This window comes from Schistocerca nitens, chromosome 5 (assembly GCF_023898315.1).
Source record: "Schistocerca nitens isolate TAMUIC-IGC-003100 chromosome 5, iqSchNite1.1, whole genome shotgun sequence".
Classification (NCBI taxonomy): domain Eukaryota; kingdom Metazoa; phylum Arthropoda; class Insecta; order Orthoptera; family Acrididae; genus Schistocerca; species Schistocerca nitens.
In genome coordinates this window covers 13936805-13953750 of record NC_064618.1, presented here as the reverse complement: position 1 = coordinate 13953750, position 16946 = coordinate 13936805, and positions in this window count along the sequence as shown.

The following is a 16946-nucleotide window of genomic DNA, read 5'->3' as shown; positions in this document are numbered from 1 at the left end:
GAGTCTAGATTTTCGAATCCGACACAAAACTGACAGTTAATTGTAAGGTTCGGAGCCTGTTAATGACGATGGAACACACAAATTGCGTCGCGATTCAATACATCGTCCTCCGGCCGACCTGTCTCCAAGGGTCTATTGCTGCCTCGGGCACCTTATGGTCGTTCTTCTGTGAGTCTAGATTTTCGAATCCGACGCAAAACTGACAGTTAATTGTAAGGTTCAGAGCCTCTTAATGACAATGGAACACACAAATTGCGTCGCGATTCAATACATCGTCCTCCAGCCGACTTGTCTCCAAGGGTCTAGTGCTGCCTCGGACACCTTATGGTCGTTCTTCTGTGAGTCTAGATTTTCGAATCCGACGCAAAACTGACAGTTAATTGTAAGGTTCAGAACCTGTTAATGACGACGGAACACACAAATTGCGTCGCGAATCAATACGTCGTCCTCCGGCCGACCTGTCTCCAAGGGTCTATTGCTGCCTCGGGCACCTTATGGTCGTTCTCCTGTGAGTCTAGATTTTCGAATCCGACGCAAAACTGACAGTTAATTGTAACGTTCAGAGCCTGTTAATGACGATGGAAAACTCAAATTGCGTCGCGATTCAATACATCGTCCTCCAACCGACTTGTCTCCAAGTGTCTAGTGCTGCCTCGGGCACCTTATGGTCGTTCTTCTGTGAGTCTAGATTTTCGAATCCGACGCAAAACTGACAGTTAATTGTAAGGTTCAGAGCCTGTTAATGACGATGGAACACACAAATTGCGTCGCGAATCAATACGTCATCCTCCGGCCGACCTGTCTCCAAGGGTCTATTGCTGCCTCGGGCACCTTATGGTCGTTCTCCTGTGAGTCTAGATTTTCGAATCCGACGCAAAACTGACAGTTAATTGTAACCTTCAGAGCCTGTTAATGACGATGGAACACACAAATTGCGTCGCGATTCAATACATCGTCCTCCAGCCGACTTGTCTCCAAGGGTCTAGTGCTGCCTCGGGCACCTTATGGTCCTTCTTCTGTGAGTCTAGATTTTCGAATCCGACGCAAAACTGACAGTTAATTGTAACGTTCAGAGCCTGTTAATGACGATGGAACACACAAATCCCGTCGCGATTCAATACATCGTCCTCCGGCCGACCTGTCTCCAAGGGTCTATTGCTGCCTCGGGCACCTTATGGTCGATCTCCTGTGAGTCTAGATTTTCCAATCCGACGCAAAACTGTCAGTTAATTGTAACGTTCAGAGCCTGTTAATGACGATGGAACACACAAATCGCGTCGCGATTCAATACATCGTCCTCCGGCCGACCTGTCTCCAAGGGTCTATTGCTGCCTCGGGCACCTTATGGTCGTTCTCTTGTGAGTCTAGATTTTCGAATCCGACGCAAAACTGTCAGTTAATTGTAACGTTCAGAGCCTGTTAATGACGATGGAACACACAAATCCCGTCGCGATTCAATACATCGTCCTCCGGCCGACCTGTCTCCAAGGGTCTAATGCAGCCTCGGGCACCTTATGTTCGATCTCCTGTGAGTCTAGATTTTCCAATCCGACGCAAAACTGTCAGTTAATTGTAACGTTCAGAGCCTGTTAATGACGATGGAACACACAAATCGCGTCGCGATTCAATACAACGTCCTCCGGCCGACCTGTCTCCAAGGGTCTATTGCTGCCTCGGGCACCTTATGGTCGTTCTCTTGTGAGTCTAGATTTTCGAATCCGACGCAAAACTGACAGTTAATTGTAACCTTCAGAGCCTGTTAATGACGATGGAACACACAAATTGCGTCGCGATTCAATACATCGTCCTCCAGCCGACTTGTCTCCAAGGGTCTAGTGCTGCCTCGGGCACCTTATGGTCGTTCTTCTGTGAGTCTAGATTTTCGAATCCGACGCAAAACTGACAGTTAATTGTAAGGTTCAGAGCCTCTTAATGACAATGGAACACACAAATTGAGTCGCGATTCAATACATCGTCTTCCGGCCGACCTGTCTCCAAGGGTCTATTGCTGCCTCGGGCACCTCATGGTCGATCTCCTGTGAGTCTAGATTTTCGAATCCGACGCAAAACTGACAGTTAATTGTAACGTTCAGAGCCTGTTAATGACGATGGAACACACAAATTGCGTCGCGATTCAATACATCGTCTTCCGGCCGACCTGTCTCCAAGGGTCTATTGCTGCCTCGGAGACCTTATGGTCGTTCTGCTGTGAGTCTAGTTTTCCGAATCCGACGCAAAACTGACAGTTAATTGTAAGGTTCAGAGCCTCTTAATGACGGTGGAACACACAAATTGCGTCGCCATTCAATACATCGTCCTCTGGCCGACCTGTCTCCAAGGGTCTATTGCTGCCTCGGGCACCTTATTGTCGTTTTCCTGTGAGTCTAGATTTTCGAATCCGACGCAAAACTGACAGTTAATTATAACGTTCAGAGCCTGTTAATGACGCTGGAACACACAAATCGCGTCGCGATTCAATACGTCGTCCTCCAGCCGACTTGTCTCCAAGGGTCTAGTGCTGCCTCGGGCACCTTATGGTCGTTCTTCTGTGAGTCTAGATTTTCGAATCCGACGCAAAACTGACTGTTAATTGTAAGGTTCAGAGCCTCTTAATGACAATGGAACACACAAACTGCGTCGCGATTCAATACATCGTCCTCCGGCCGACCTGTCTCCAAGGGTCTATTGCTGCCTCGGGCACCTTATGGTCGATCTCCTGTGAGTCTAGATTTTCGAATCCGACGCAAAACTGACAGTTAATTGCAAGGTTCAGAGCCTGTTAATGACGATGGAACACACAAATTGCGTCGCGATTCAATACATCGTCCTCCAGCCGACTTATCCCCAAGGGTCTAGTGCTGCCTCGGACACCTTATGGTCGTTCTCCTATGAGTCTAGATTTTCGAATCCGACGCAAAACTGACAGTTAATTGTAAGGTACAGAGCCTCTTAATGACAATGGAACACACAAATCGCGTCGCGATTCAATACATCGTCCTCCGGCCGACCTGTCTCCAAGCGTCTATTGCTGCCTCGGGCACCTTATGGTCGATCCCCTGTGAGTCTAGATTTTCGAATCCGACGCAAAACTGACAGTTAATTGTAAGGTACAGAGCCTCTTAATGACAAAGGAACACACAAATCCCGTCGCGATTCAATACATCGTCCTCCGGCCGACCTGTCTCCAAGGGTCTATTGCTGCCTCGTGCACCTTATGGTCGATCTCCTGTGAGTCTAGATTTTCCAATCCGACGCAAAACTGTCAGTTAATTGTAACGTTCAGAGCCTGTTAATGACGATGGAACACACAAATTGCGTCGCGATTCAATACGTCGTCCTCCGGCCGACCTGTCTCCAAGGGTCTATTGCTGCCTCGGGCACCTTATGGTCGTTCTCCTGTGAGTCTAGATTTTCGAATCCGACGCAAAACTGACAGTTAATTGTAACCTTCAGAGCCTGTTAATGACGATGGAACACACAAATTGCGTCGCGATTCAATACATCGTCCTCCAGCCGACTTGTCTCCAAGGGTCTAGTGCTGCCTCGGGCACCTTATGGTCGTTCCTCTGTGAGTCTAGATTTTCGAATCCGACGCAAAACTGACAGTTAATTGTAAGGTTCAGAGCCTCTTAATGACAATGGAACACACAAATTGAGTCGCGATTCAATACATCGTCCTCCGGCCGACCTGTCTCCAAGGGTCTATTGCTGCCTCGGGCACCTTATGGTCGTTCTTCTGTGAGTCTAGATTTTCGAATCCGACGCAAAACTGACAGTTAATTGTAAAGTTCAGAGCCTGTTAATGACGATGGAACACACAAATTGCGTCGCGATTCAATACATCGTCCTCCAGCCGACTTGTCTCCAAGGGTCTAGTGCTGCCTCGGGCACCTTATGATCGTTCCTCTGTGAGTCTAGATTTTCGAATCCGACGCAAAACTGACAGTTAATTGTAAGGTTCAGAGCCTCTTAATGACAATGGAACACACAAATTGAGTCGCGATTCAATACATCGTCTTCCGGCCGACCTGTCTCCAAGGGTCTATTGCTGCCTCGGGCACCTCATGGTCTATCTCCTGTGAGTCTAGATTTTCGAATCCGACGCAAAACTGACAGTTAATTGTAACGTTCAGAGCCTGTTAATGACGATGGAACACACAAATTGCGTCGCGATTCAATACATCGTCTTCCGGCCGACCTGTCTCCAAGGGCCTATTGCTGCATCGGGCACCTTATGGTCGATCTCCTGTGAGTCCAGATTTTCGAATCCGACGCAAAACTGACAGTTAATTGTAAGGTTCAGAGCCTCTTAATGACGATGGAACACACAAATTGCGTCGCGATTCAATACATCGTCCTCCGGCCGACCTGTCTCCAAGGGTCTATTGCTGCCTCGGCCACCTTATGGTCGTTTTCCTGTGAGTCTAGATTTTCGAATCCGACGCAAAACTGACAGTTAATTATAACGTTCAGAGCCTGTTAATGACGCTGGAACACACAAATCGCGTCGCGATTCAATACGTCGTCCTCCAGCCGACTTGTCTCCAAGGGTCTAGTGCTGCCTCGGGCACCTTATGGTCGTTCTTCTGTGAGTCTAGATTTTCGAATCCGACGCAAAACTGACTGTTAATTGTAAGGTTCAGAGCCTCTTAATGACAATGGAACACACAAACTGCGTCGCGATTCAATACATCGTCCTCCGGCCGACCTGTCTCCGAGGGTCTATTGCTGCCTCGGGCACCTTATGGTCGATCTCCTGTGAGTCTAGATTTTCGAAACCGACGCAAAACTGACAGTTAATTGTAAGGTTCAGAGCCTGTTAATGACGATGGAACACACAAATTGCGTCGCGATTCAATACATCGTCCTCCAGCCGATTTATCCCCAAGGGTCTAGTGCTGCCTCGGACACCTTATGGTCGTTCTCCTGTGAGTCTAGATTTTCGAATCCGACGCAAAACTGACAGTTAATTGTAAGGTACAGAGCCTCTTAATGACAATGGAACACACAAATCGCGTCGCGATTCAATACATCGTCCTCCGGCCGACCTGTCTCCAAGCGTCTATTGCTGCCTCGGGCACCTTATGGTCGATCTCCTGTGAGTCTAGATTTTCGAATCCGACGCAAAACTGACAGTTAATTGTAAGGTACAGAGCCTCTTAATGACAAAGGAACACACAAATCCCGTCGCGATTCAATACATCGTCCTCCGGCCGACCTGTCTCCAAGGGTCTAGTGCTGCCTCGGGCACCTTATGGTCGATCTCCTGTGAGTCTAGATTTTCGAATCCGACGCAAAACTGTCAGTTAACTGTAACGTTCAGAGCCTGTTAATGACGATGGAACACACAAATCGCGTCGCGATTCAATACATCGTCCTCCGGCCGACCTGTCTCCAAGGGTCTATTGCTGCCTCGGGCACCTTATGGTCGATCTCCTGTGAGTCTAGATTTTCGAATCCGACGCAAAACTGACAGTTAATTGTAAGGTTCAGAGCCTCTTAATGACGATGGAACACACAAATTGCGTCGCGATTCAATACGTCGTCCTCCGGCCGACCTGTCTCCAAGGGTCTATTGCTGCCTCGGGCACCTTATGGTCGTTCTCCTGTGAGTCTAGATTTTCGAATCCGACGCAAAACTGACAGTTAATTGTAACGTTCAGAGCCTGTTAATGACGATGGAACACACAAATTGCGTCGCGATTCAATACATCGTCCTCCAGCCGACTTGTCTCCAAGGGTCTAGTGCTGCCTCGGGCACCTTATGGTCGTTCTTCTGTGAGTCTAGATTTTCGAATCCGACGCAAAACTGACAGTTAATTGTAAGGTTCAGAGCCTCTTAATGACAATGGAACACACAAATTGAGTCGCGATTCAATACATCGTCCTCCGGCCGACCTGTCTCCAAGGGTCTATTGCTGCCTCGGGCACCTTATGGTCGTTCTTCTGTGAGTCTAGATTTTCGAATCCGACGCAAAACTGACAGTTAATTGTAAGGTTCAGAGCCTGTTAATGACGATGGAACACACAAATTGCGTCGCGATTCAATACATCGTCCTCCAGCCGACTTGTCTCCAAGGGTCTAGTGCTGCCTCGGGCACCTTATGATCGTTCCTCTGTGAGTCTAGATTTTCGAATCCGACGCAAAACTGACAGTTAATTGTAAGGTTCAGAGCCTCTTAATGACAATGGAACACACAAATTGAGTCGCGATTCAATACATCGTCTTCCGGCCGACCTGTCTCCAAGGGTCTATTGCTGCCTCGGGCACCTCATGGTCGATCTCCTGTGAGTCTAGATTTTCGAATCCGACGCAAAACTGACAGTTAATTGTAAGGTTCAGAGCCCGTTAATGACGATGGAACACTAAAATTGCGTCGCGATTCAATACATCGTCTTCCGGCCGACCTGTCTCCAAGGGTCTATTGCTGCCTCGGGCACCTTATGGTCGATCTCCTGTGAGTCTAGATTTTCGAATCCGACGCAAAGCTGACAGTTAATTGTAAGTTTCAGAGCCTCTTAATGACGATGGAACACACAAATTGCGTCGCGATTCAATACATCGTCCTCCGGCCGACCTGTCTCCAAGGGTCTATTGCTGCCTCGGGCACCTTATGGTCGTTTTCCTGTGAGTCTAGATTTTCGAATCCGACGCAAAACTGACAGTTAATTATAACGTTCAGAGCCTGTTAATGACGCTGGAACACACAAATCGCGTCGCGATTCAATACATCGTCCTCCAGCCGACTTGTCTCCAAGGGTCTAGTGCTGCCTTGGGCACCTTGTGGTCGTTCTCCTGTGAGTCTAGATTTTCGAATGCGACGCAAAACTGGCAGTTAATTGTAAGGTTCGGAGCCTGTTAATGACGATGGAACACACAAATTGCGTCGCGATTCAATACATCGTCCTCAGGCCGACCTGTCTCCAAGGATCTATTGCTGCCTCGGGCACCTTATGGTCGATCTCCTGTGAGTCTAGATTTTCGAATCCGACGCAAAACTGACAGTTAATTGTAACGTTCAGAGCCTGTTAATGACGATGGAACACACAAATCGCGTCGCGATTCAATACATCGTCCTCCAGCCGACCTGTCTCCAAGGGTCTAGTGCTGCCTCGGGCACCTTATGGTCGTTCTCCTGTGAGTCTAGATTTTCGAATCCGACGCAAAACTGACAGTTAATCGTAAGGTTCAGAGCCTCTTAATGACAATGGAACACACAAATTGCGTCGCGATTCAATACATCGTCCTCCGGCCGACCTGTCTCCAAGGGTCTATTGCTGCCTCGGGCACCTTATGGTCGATCTCCTGTGAGTCTAGATTTTCGAATCCGACGCATAACTGACAGTTAATTGTAACGTTCAGAGCCTGTTAATGACGATGGAACACACAAATTGCGTCGCGATTCAATACATCGTCCTCCAGCCGACTTGTCTCCAAGGGTCTAGTGCTGCCTCGGGCACCTTATGGTCGTTCTTCTGTGAGTCTAGATTTTCGAATCCGACGCAAAACTGACAGTTAATTGTAAGGTTCAGAGCCTCTTAATGACAATGGAACACACAAATTGAGTCGCGATTCAATACATCGTCTTCCGGCCGACCTGTCTCCAAGGGTCTATTGCTGCCTCGGGCACCTCATGGTCGATCTCCTGTGAGTCTAGATTTTCGAATCCGACGCAAAACTGACAGTTAATTGTAACGTTCAGAGCCTGTTAATGACGATGGAACACACAAATTGCGTCGCGATTCAATACATCGTCTTCCGGCCGACCTGTCTCCAAGGGTCTATTGCTGCCTCGGAGACCTTATGGTCGTTCTGCTGTGAGTCTAGTTTTCCGAATCCGACGCAAAACTGACAGTTAATTGTAAGGTTCAGAGCCTCTTAATGACGATGGAACACACAAATTGCGTCGCCATTCAATACATCGTCCTCTGGCCGACCTGTCTCCAAGGGTCTATTGCTGCCTCGGGCACCTTATTGTCGTTTTCCTGTGAGTCTAGATTTTCGAATCCGACGCAAAACTGACAGTTAATTATAACGTTCAGAGCCTGTTAATGACGCTGGAACACACAAATCGCGTCGCGATTCAATATGTCGTCCTCCAGCCGACTTGTCTCCAAGGGTCTAGTGCTGCCTCGGGCACCTTATGGTCGTTCTTCTGTGAGTCTAGATTTTCGAATCCGACGCAAAACTGACTGTTAATTGTAAGGTTCAGAGCCTCTTAATGACAATGGAACACACAAACTGCGTCGCGATTCAATACATCGTCCTCCGGCCGACCTGTCTCCAAGGGTCTATTGCTGCCTCGGGCACCTTATGGTCGATCTCCTGTGAGTCTAGATTTTCGAATCCGACGCAAAACTGACAGTTAATTGCAAGGTTCCGAGCCTGTTAATGACGATGGAACACACAAATTGCGTCGCGATTCAATACATCGTCCTCCAGCCGACTTATCCCCAAGGGTCTAGTGCTGCCTCGGACACCTTATGGTCGTTCTCCTGTGAGTCTAGATTTTCGAATCCGACGCAAAACTGACAGTTAATTGTAAGGTACAGAGCCTCTTAATGACAATGGAACACACAAATCGCGTCGCGATTCAATACATCGTCCTCCGGCCGACCTGTCTCCAAGCGTCTATTGCTGCCTCGGGCACCTTATGGTCGATCTCCTGTGAGTCTAGATTTTCGAATCCGACGCAAAACTGACAGTTAATTGTAAGGTACAGAGCCTCTTAATGACAAAGGAACACACAAATCCCGTCGCGATTCAATACATCGTCCTCCGGCCGACCTGTCTCCAAGGGTCTATTGCTGCCTCGTGCACCTTATGGTCGATCTCCTGTGAGTCTAGTTTTTCCAATCCGACGCAAAACTGTCAGTTAATTGTAACGTTCAGAGCCTATTAATGACGATGGAACACACAAATTGCGTCGCGATTCAATACGTCGTCCTCCGGCCGACCTGTCTCCAAGGGTCTATTGCTGCCTCGGGCACCTTATGGTCGTTCTCCTGTGAGTCTAGATTTTCGAATCCGACGCAAAACTGACAGTTAATTGTAACGTTCAGAGCCTGTTAATGACGATGGAACACACAAATTGCGTCGCGATTCAATACATCGTCCTCCAGCCGACTTGTCTCCAAGGGTCTAGTGCTGCCTCGGGCACCTTATGGTCGTTCCTCTGTGAGTCTAGATTTTCGAATCCGACGCAAAACTGACAGTTAATTGTAAGGTTCAGAGCCTCTTAATGACAATGGAACACACAAATTGAGTCGCGATTCAATACATCGTCCTCCGGCCGACCTGTCTCCAAGGGTCTATTGCTGCCTCGGGCACCTTATGGTCGTTTTTCTGTGAGTCTAGATTTTCGAATCCGACGCAAAACTGACAGTTAATTGTAACGTTCAGAGCCTGTTAATGACGATGGAACACACAAATTGCGTCGCGATTCAATACATCGTCCTCCAGCCGACTTGTCTCCAAGGGTCTAGTGCTGCCTCGGGCACCTTATGATCGTTCCTCTGTGAGTCTAGATTTTCGAATCCGACGCAAAACTGACAGTTAATTGTAAGGTTCAGAGCCTGTTAATGACAATGGAACACACAAATTGAGTCGCGATTCAATACATTGTCTTCCGGCCGACCTGTCTCCAAGGGTCTATTGCTGCCTCGGGCACCTCATGGTCGATCTCCTGTGAGTCCAGATTTTCGAATCCGACGCAAAACTGACAGTTAATTGTAAGGTTCAGAGCCTGTTAATGACGATGGAACACACAAATTGCGTCGCGATTCAATACATCGTCTTCCGGCCGACCTGTCTCCAAGGGTCTATTGCTGCCTCGGGCACCTTATGGTCGATCTCCTGTGAGTCCAGATTTTCGAATCCGACGCAAAACTGACAGTTAATTGTAAGGTTCAGAGCATGTTAATGACGATGGAACACACAAATTGCGTCGCGATTCAATACATCGTCCTCCAGCCGATTTATCCCCAAGGGTCTAGTGCTGCCTCGGACACCTTATGGTCGTTCTCCTGTAGGTCTAGATTTTCGAATCCGACGCAAAACTGACAGTTAATTGTAAGGTACAGAGCCTCTTAATGACAATGGAACACACAAATCGCGTCGCGATACAATACATCGTCCTCCGGCCGACCTGTCTCCAAGGGTCTATTGCTGCCTCGTGCACCTTATGGTCGATCTCCTGTGAGTCTAGATTTTCCAATCCGACGCAAAACTGTCAGTTAATTGTAACGTTCAGAGCCTGTTAATGACGATGGAACACACAAATCGCGTCGCGATTCAATACATCGTCCTCCCGCCGACCTGTCTCCAAGGGTCTATTGCTGCCTCGTGCACCTTATGGTCGATCTCCTGTGAGTCTAGATTTTCGAATCCGACGCAAAACTGACAGTTAATTGTAAGGTTCAGAGCCTCTTAATGACGATGGAACACACAAATTGCGTCGCGATTCAATACGTCGTCCTCCGGCCGACCTGTCTCCAAGGGTCTATTGCTGCCTCGGGCACCTTATGGTCGTTCTCCTGTGAGTCTAGATTTTCGAATCCGACGCAAAACTGACAGTTAATTGTAACGTTCAGAGCCTGTTAATGACGATGGAACACACAAATTGCGTCGCGATTCAATACATCGTCCTCCAGCCGACTTGTCTCCAAGGGTCTAGTGCTGCCTCGGGCACCTTATGGTCGTTCTTCTGTGAGTCTAGATTTTCGAATCCGACGCAAAACTGACAGTTAATTGTAAGGTTCAGAGCCTCTTAATGACAATGGAACACACAAATTGAGTCGCGATTCAATACATCGTCCTCCGGCCGACCTGTCTCCAAGGGTCTATTGCTGCCTCGGGCACCTTATGGTCGTTCTTCTGTGAGTCTAGATTTTCGAATCCGACGCAAAACTGACAGTTAATTGTAACGTTCAGAGCCTGTTAATGACGATGGAATACACAAATTGCGTCGCGATTCAATACATCGTCCTCCAGCCGACTTGTCTCCAAGGGTCTAGTGCTGCGTCGGGCACCTTATGATCGTTCCTCTGTGAGTCTAGATTTTCGAATCCGACGCAAAACTGACAGTTAATTGTAAGGTTCAGAGCCTCTTAATGACAATGGAACACACAAATTGAGTCGCGATTCAATACATCGTCTTCCGGCCGACCTGTCTCCAAGGGTCTATTGCTGCCTCGGGCACCTCATGGTCGATCTCCTGTGAGTCTAGATTTTCGAATCCGACGCAAAACTGACAGTTAATTGTAACGTTCAGAGCCTGTTAATGACGATGGAACACTGAAATTGCGTCGCGATTCAATACATCGTCTTCCGGCCGACCTGTCTCCAAGGGTCTATTGCTGCCTCGGGCACCTTATGGTCGATCTCCTGTGAGTCTAGATTTTCGAATCCGACGCAAAACTGACAGTTAATTGTAAGGTTCAGAGCCTCTTAATGACGATGGAACACACAAATTGCGTCGCGATTCAATACATCGTCCTCCGGCCGACCTGTCTCCAAGGGTCTATTGCTGCCTCGGGCACCTTATGGTCGTTTTCCTGTGAGTCTAGTTTTCCGAATCCGACGCAAAACTGACAGTTAATTGTAAGGTTCAGAGCCTCTTAATGACGATGGAACACACAAATTGCGTCGCCATTCAATACATCGTCCTCTGGCCGACCTGTCTCCAAGGGTCTATTGCTGCCTCGGGCACCTTATTGTCGTTTTCCTGTGAGTCTAGATTTTCGAATCCGACGCAAAACTGACAGTTAATCATAACGTTCAGAGCCTGTTAATGACGCTGGAACACATAAATCGCGTCGCGATTCAATACGTCGTCCTCCAGCCGACTTGTCTCCAAGGGTCTAGTGCTGCCTCGGGCACCTTATGGTCGTTCTTCTGTGAGTCTAGATTTTCGAATCCGACGCAAAACTGACTGTTAATTGTAAGGTTCAGAGCCTCTTAATGACAATGGAACACACAAACTGCGTCGCGATTCAATACATCGTCCTCCGGCCGACCTGTCTCCAAGGGTCTATTGCTGCCTCGGGCACCTTATGGTCGATATCCTGTGAGTCTAGATTTTCGAATCCGACGCAAAACTGACAGTTAATTGCAAGGTTCAGAGCCTGTTAATGACGATGGAACACACAAATTGCGTCGCGATTCAATACATCGTCCTGCAGCCGACTTATCCCCAAGGGTCTAGTGCTGCCTCGGACACCTTATGGTCGTTCTCCTGTGAGTCTAGATTTTCGAATCCGACGCAAAACTGACAGTTAATTGTAAGGTACAGAGCCTCTTAATGACAATGGAACACACAAATCACGTCGCGATTCAATACATCGTCCTCCGGCCGACCTGTCTCCAAGCGTCTATTGCTGCCTCGGGCACCTTATGGTCGATCTCCTGTGAGTCTAGATTTTCGAATCCGACGCAAAACTGACAGTTAATTGTAAGGTACAGAGCCTCTTAATGACAAAGGAACACACAAATCCCGTCGCGATTCAATACATCGTCCTCCGGCCGACCTGTCTCCAAGGGTCTATTGCTGCCTCGTGCACCTTATGGTCGATCTCCTGTGAGTCTAGATTTTCCAATCCGACGCAAAACTGTCAGTTAATTGTAACGTTCAGAGCCTGTTAATGACGATGGAACACACAAATTGCGTCGCGATTCAATACGTCGTCCTCCGGCCGACCTGTCTCCAAGGGTCTATTGCTGCCTCGGGCACCTTATGGTCGTTCTCCTGTGAGTCTAGATTTTCGAATCCGACGCAAAACTGACAGTTAATTGTTCAGAGCCTGTTAATGACGATGGAACACACAAATTGCGTCGCGATTCAATACATCGTCCTCCAGCCGACTTGTCTCCAAGGGTCTAGTGCTGCCTCGGGCACCTTATGGTCGTTCCTCTGTGAGTCTAGATTTTCGAATCCGACGCAAAACTGACAGTTAATTGTAAGGTTCAGAGCCTCTTAATGACAATGGAACACACAAATTGAGTCGCGATTCAATACATCGTCCTCCGGCCGACCTGTCTCCAAGGGTCTATTGCTGCCTCGGGCACCTTATGGTCGTTCTTCTGTGAGTCTAGATTTTCGAATCCGACGCAAAACTGACAGTTAATTGTAACGTTCAGAGCCTGTTAATGACGATGGAACACACAAATTGCGTCGCGATTCAATACATCGTCCTCCAGCCGACTTGTCTCCAAGGGTCTAGTGCTGCCTCGGGCACCTTATGATCGTTCCTCTGTGAGTCTAGATTTTCGAATCCGACGCAAAACTGACAGTTAATTGTAAGGTTCAGAGCCTCTTAATGACAATGGAACACACAAATTGAGTCGCGATTAAATACATCGTCTTCCGGCCGACCTGTCTCCAAGGGTCTATTGCTGCCTCGGGCACCTCATGGTCGATCTCCTATGAGACTAGATTTTCGAATCCGACGCAAAACTGACAGTTAATTGTAAGGTTCAGAGCCTGTTAATGACGATGGAACACACAAATTGCGTCGCGATTCAATACATCGTCTTCCGGCCGACCTGTCTCCAAGCGTCTATTGCTGCCTCGGGCACCTTATGGTCGATCTCCTGTGAGTCCAGATTTTCGAATCCGACGCAAAACTGACAGTTAATTGTAAGGTTCAGAGCCTCTTAATGACGATGGAACACACAAATTGCGTCGCGATTCAATACATCGTCCTCCGGCCGACCTGTCTCCAAGGGTCTATTGCTGCCTCGGGCACCTTATGGTCGTTTTCCTGTGAGTCTAGATTTTCGAATCCGACGCAAAACTGACAGTTAATTATAACGTTCAGAGCCTGTTAATGACGCTGGAACACACAAATCGCGTCGCGATTCAATACGTCGTCCTCCAGCCGACTTGTCTCCAAGGGTCTAGTGCTGCCTCGGGCACCTTATGGTCGTTCTTCTGTGAGTCTAGATTTTCGAATCCGACGCAAAACTGACTGTTAATTGTAAGGTTCAGAGCCTCTTAATGACAATGGAACACACAAACTGCGTCGCGATTCAATACATCGTCCTCCGGCCGACCTGTCTCCAAGGGTCTATTGCTGCCTCGGGCACCTTATGGTCGATCTCCTGTGAGTCTAGATTTTCGAATCCGACGCAAAACTGACAGTTAATTGTAACGTTCAGAGCCTGTTAATGACGATGGAACACACAAATTGCGTCGCGATTCAATACATCGTCCTCCAGCCGATTTATCCCCAAGGGTCTAGTGCTGCCTCGGACACCTTATGGTCGTTCTCCTGTAAGTCTAGATTTTCGAATCCGACGCAAAACTGACAGTTAATTGTAAGGTACAGAGCCTCTTAATGACAATGGAACACACAAATCGCGTCGCGATTCAATACATCGTCCTCCGGCCGACCTGTCTCCAAGCGTCTATTGCTGCCTCGGGCACCTTATGGTCGATCTCCTGTGAGTCTAGATTTTCGAATCCGACGCAAAACTGACAGTTAATTGTAAGGTACAGAGCCTCTTAATGTCAAAGGAACACACAAATCCCGTCGCGATTCAATACATCGTCCTCCGGCCGACCTGTCTCCAAGGGTCTATTGCTGCCTCGTGCACCTTATGGTCGATCTCCTGTGAGTCTAGATTTTCCAATCCGACGCAAAACTGTCAGTTAATTGTAACGTTCAGAGCCTGTTAATGACGATGGAACACACAAATCGCGTCGCGATTCAATACGTCGTCCTCCGGCCGACCTGTCTCCAAGGGTCTATTGCTGCCTCGGGCACCTTATGGTCGATCTCCTGTGAGTCTAGATTTTCGAATCCGACGCAAAACTGACAGTTAATTGTAAGGTTCAGAGCCTCTTAATGACGATGGAACACACAAATTGCGTCGCGATTCAATACGTCGTCCTCCGGCCGACCTGTCTCCAAGGGTCTATTGCTGCCTCGGGCACCTTATGGTCGTTCTCCTGTGAGTCTAGATTTTCGAATCCGACGCAAAACTGACAGTTAATTGTAACGTTCAGAGCCTGTTAATGACGATGGAACACACAAATTGCGTCGCGATTCAATACATCGTCCTCCAGCCGACTTGTCTCCAAGGGTCTAGTGCTGCCTCGGGCACCTTATGGTCGTTCTTCTGTGAGTCTAGATTTTCGAATCCGACGCAAAACTGACAGTTAATTGTAAGGTTCAGAGCCTCTTAATGACAATGGAACACACAAATTGAGTCGCGATTCAATACATCGTCCTCCGGCCGACCTGTCTCCAAGGGTCTATTGCTGCCTCGGGCACCTTATGGTCGTTCTTCTGTGAGTCTAGATTTTCGAATCCGACGCAAAACTGACAGTTAATTGTAACGTTCAGAGCCTGTTAATGACGATGGAACACACAAATTGCGTCGCGATTCAATACATCGTCCTCCAGCCGACTTGTCTCCAAGGGTCTAGTGCTGCCTCGGGCACCTTATGATCGTTCCTCTGTGAGTCTAGATTTTCGAATCCGACGCAAAACTGACAGTTAATTGTAAGGTTCAGAGCCTCTTAATGACAATGGAACACACAAATTGAGTCGCGATTCAATACATCGTCTTCCGGCCGACCTGTCTCCAAGGGTCTATTGCTGCCTCGGGCACCTCATGGTCGATCTCCTGTGAGTCTAGATTTTCGAATCCGACGCAAAACTGACAGTTAATTGTAACGTTCAGAGCCTGTTAATGACGATGGAACACACAAATTGCGTCGCGATTCAATACATCGTCCTCCCGCCGACCTGTCTCCAAGGGTCTATTGCTGCCTCGTGCACCTTATGGTCGATCTCCTGTGAGTCTAGATTTTCGAATCCGACGCAAAACTGACAGTTAATTGTAAGGTTCAGAGCCTCTTAATGACGATGGAACACACAAATTGCGTCGCGATTCAATACGTCGTCCTCCGGCCGACCTGTCTCCAAGGGTCTATTGCTGCCTCGGGCACCTTATGGTCGTTCTCCTGTGAGTCTAGATTTTCGAATCCGACGCAAAACTGACAGTTAATTGTAACGTTCAGAGCCTGTTAATGACGATGGAACACACAAATTGCGTCGCGATTCAATACATCGTCCTCCAGCCGACTTGTCTCCAAGGGTCTAGTGCTGCCTCGGGCACCTTATGGTCGTTCTTCTGTGAGTCTAGATTTTCGAATCCGACGCAAAACTGACAGTTAATTGTAAGGTTCAGAGCCTCTTAATGACAATGGAACACACAAATTGAGTCGCGATTCAATACATCGTCCTCCGGCCGACCTGTCTCCAAGGGTCTATTGCTGCCTCGGGCACCTTATGGTCGTTCTTCTGTGAGTCTAGATTTTCGAATCCGACGCAAAACTGACAGTTAATTGTAACGTTCAGAGCCTGTTAATGACGATGGAACACACAAATTGCGTCGCGATTCAATACATCGTCCTCCAGCCGACTTGTCTCCAAGGGTCTAGTGCTGCCTCGGGCACCTTATGATCGTTCCTCTGTGAGTCTAGATTTTCGAATCCGACGCAAAACTGACAGTTAATTGTAACGTTCAGAGCCTGTTAATGACGATGGAACACACAAATTGCGTCGCGATTCAATACATCGTCCTCCAGCCGACTTGTCTCCAAGGGTCTAGTGCTGCCTCGGGCACCTTATGATCGTTCCTCTGTGAGTCTAGATTTTCGAATCCGACGCAAAACTGACAGTTAATTGTAAGGTTCAGAGCCTCTTAATGACAATGGAACACACAAATTGAGTCGCGATTAAATACATCGTCTTCCGGCCGACCTGTCTCCAAGGGTCTATTGCTGCCTCGGGCACCTCATGGTCGATCTCCTGTGAGTCTAGATTTTCGAATCCGACGCAAAACTGACAGTTAATTGTAAGGTTCAGAGCCTGTTAATGACGATGGAACACACAAATTGCGTCGCGATTCAATACGTCGTCCTCCGGCCGACCTG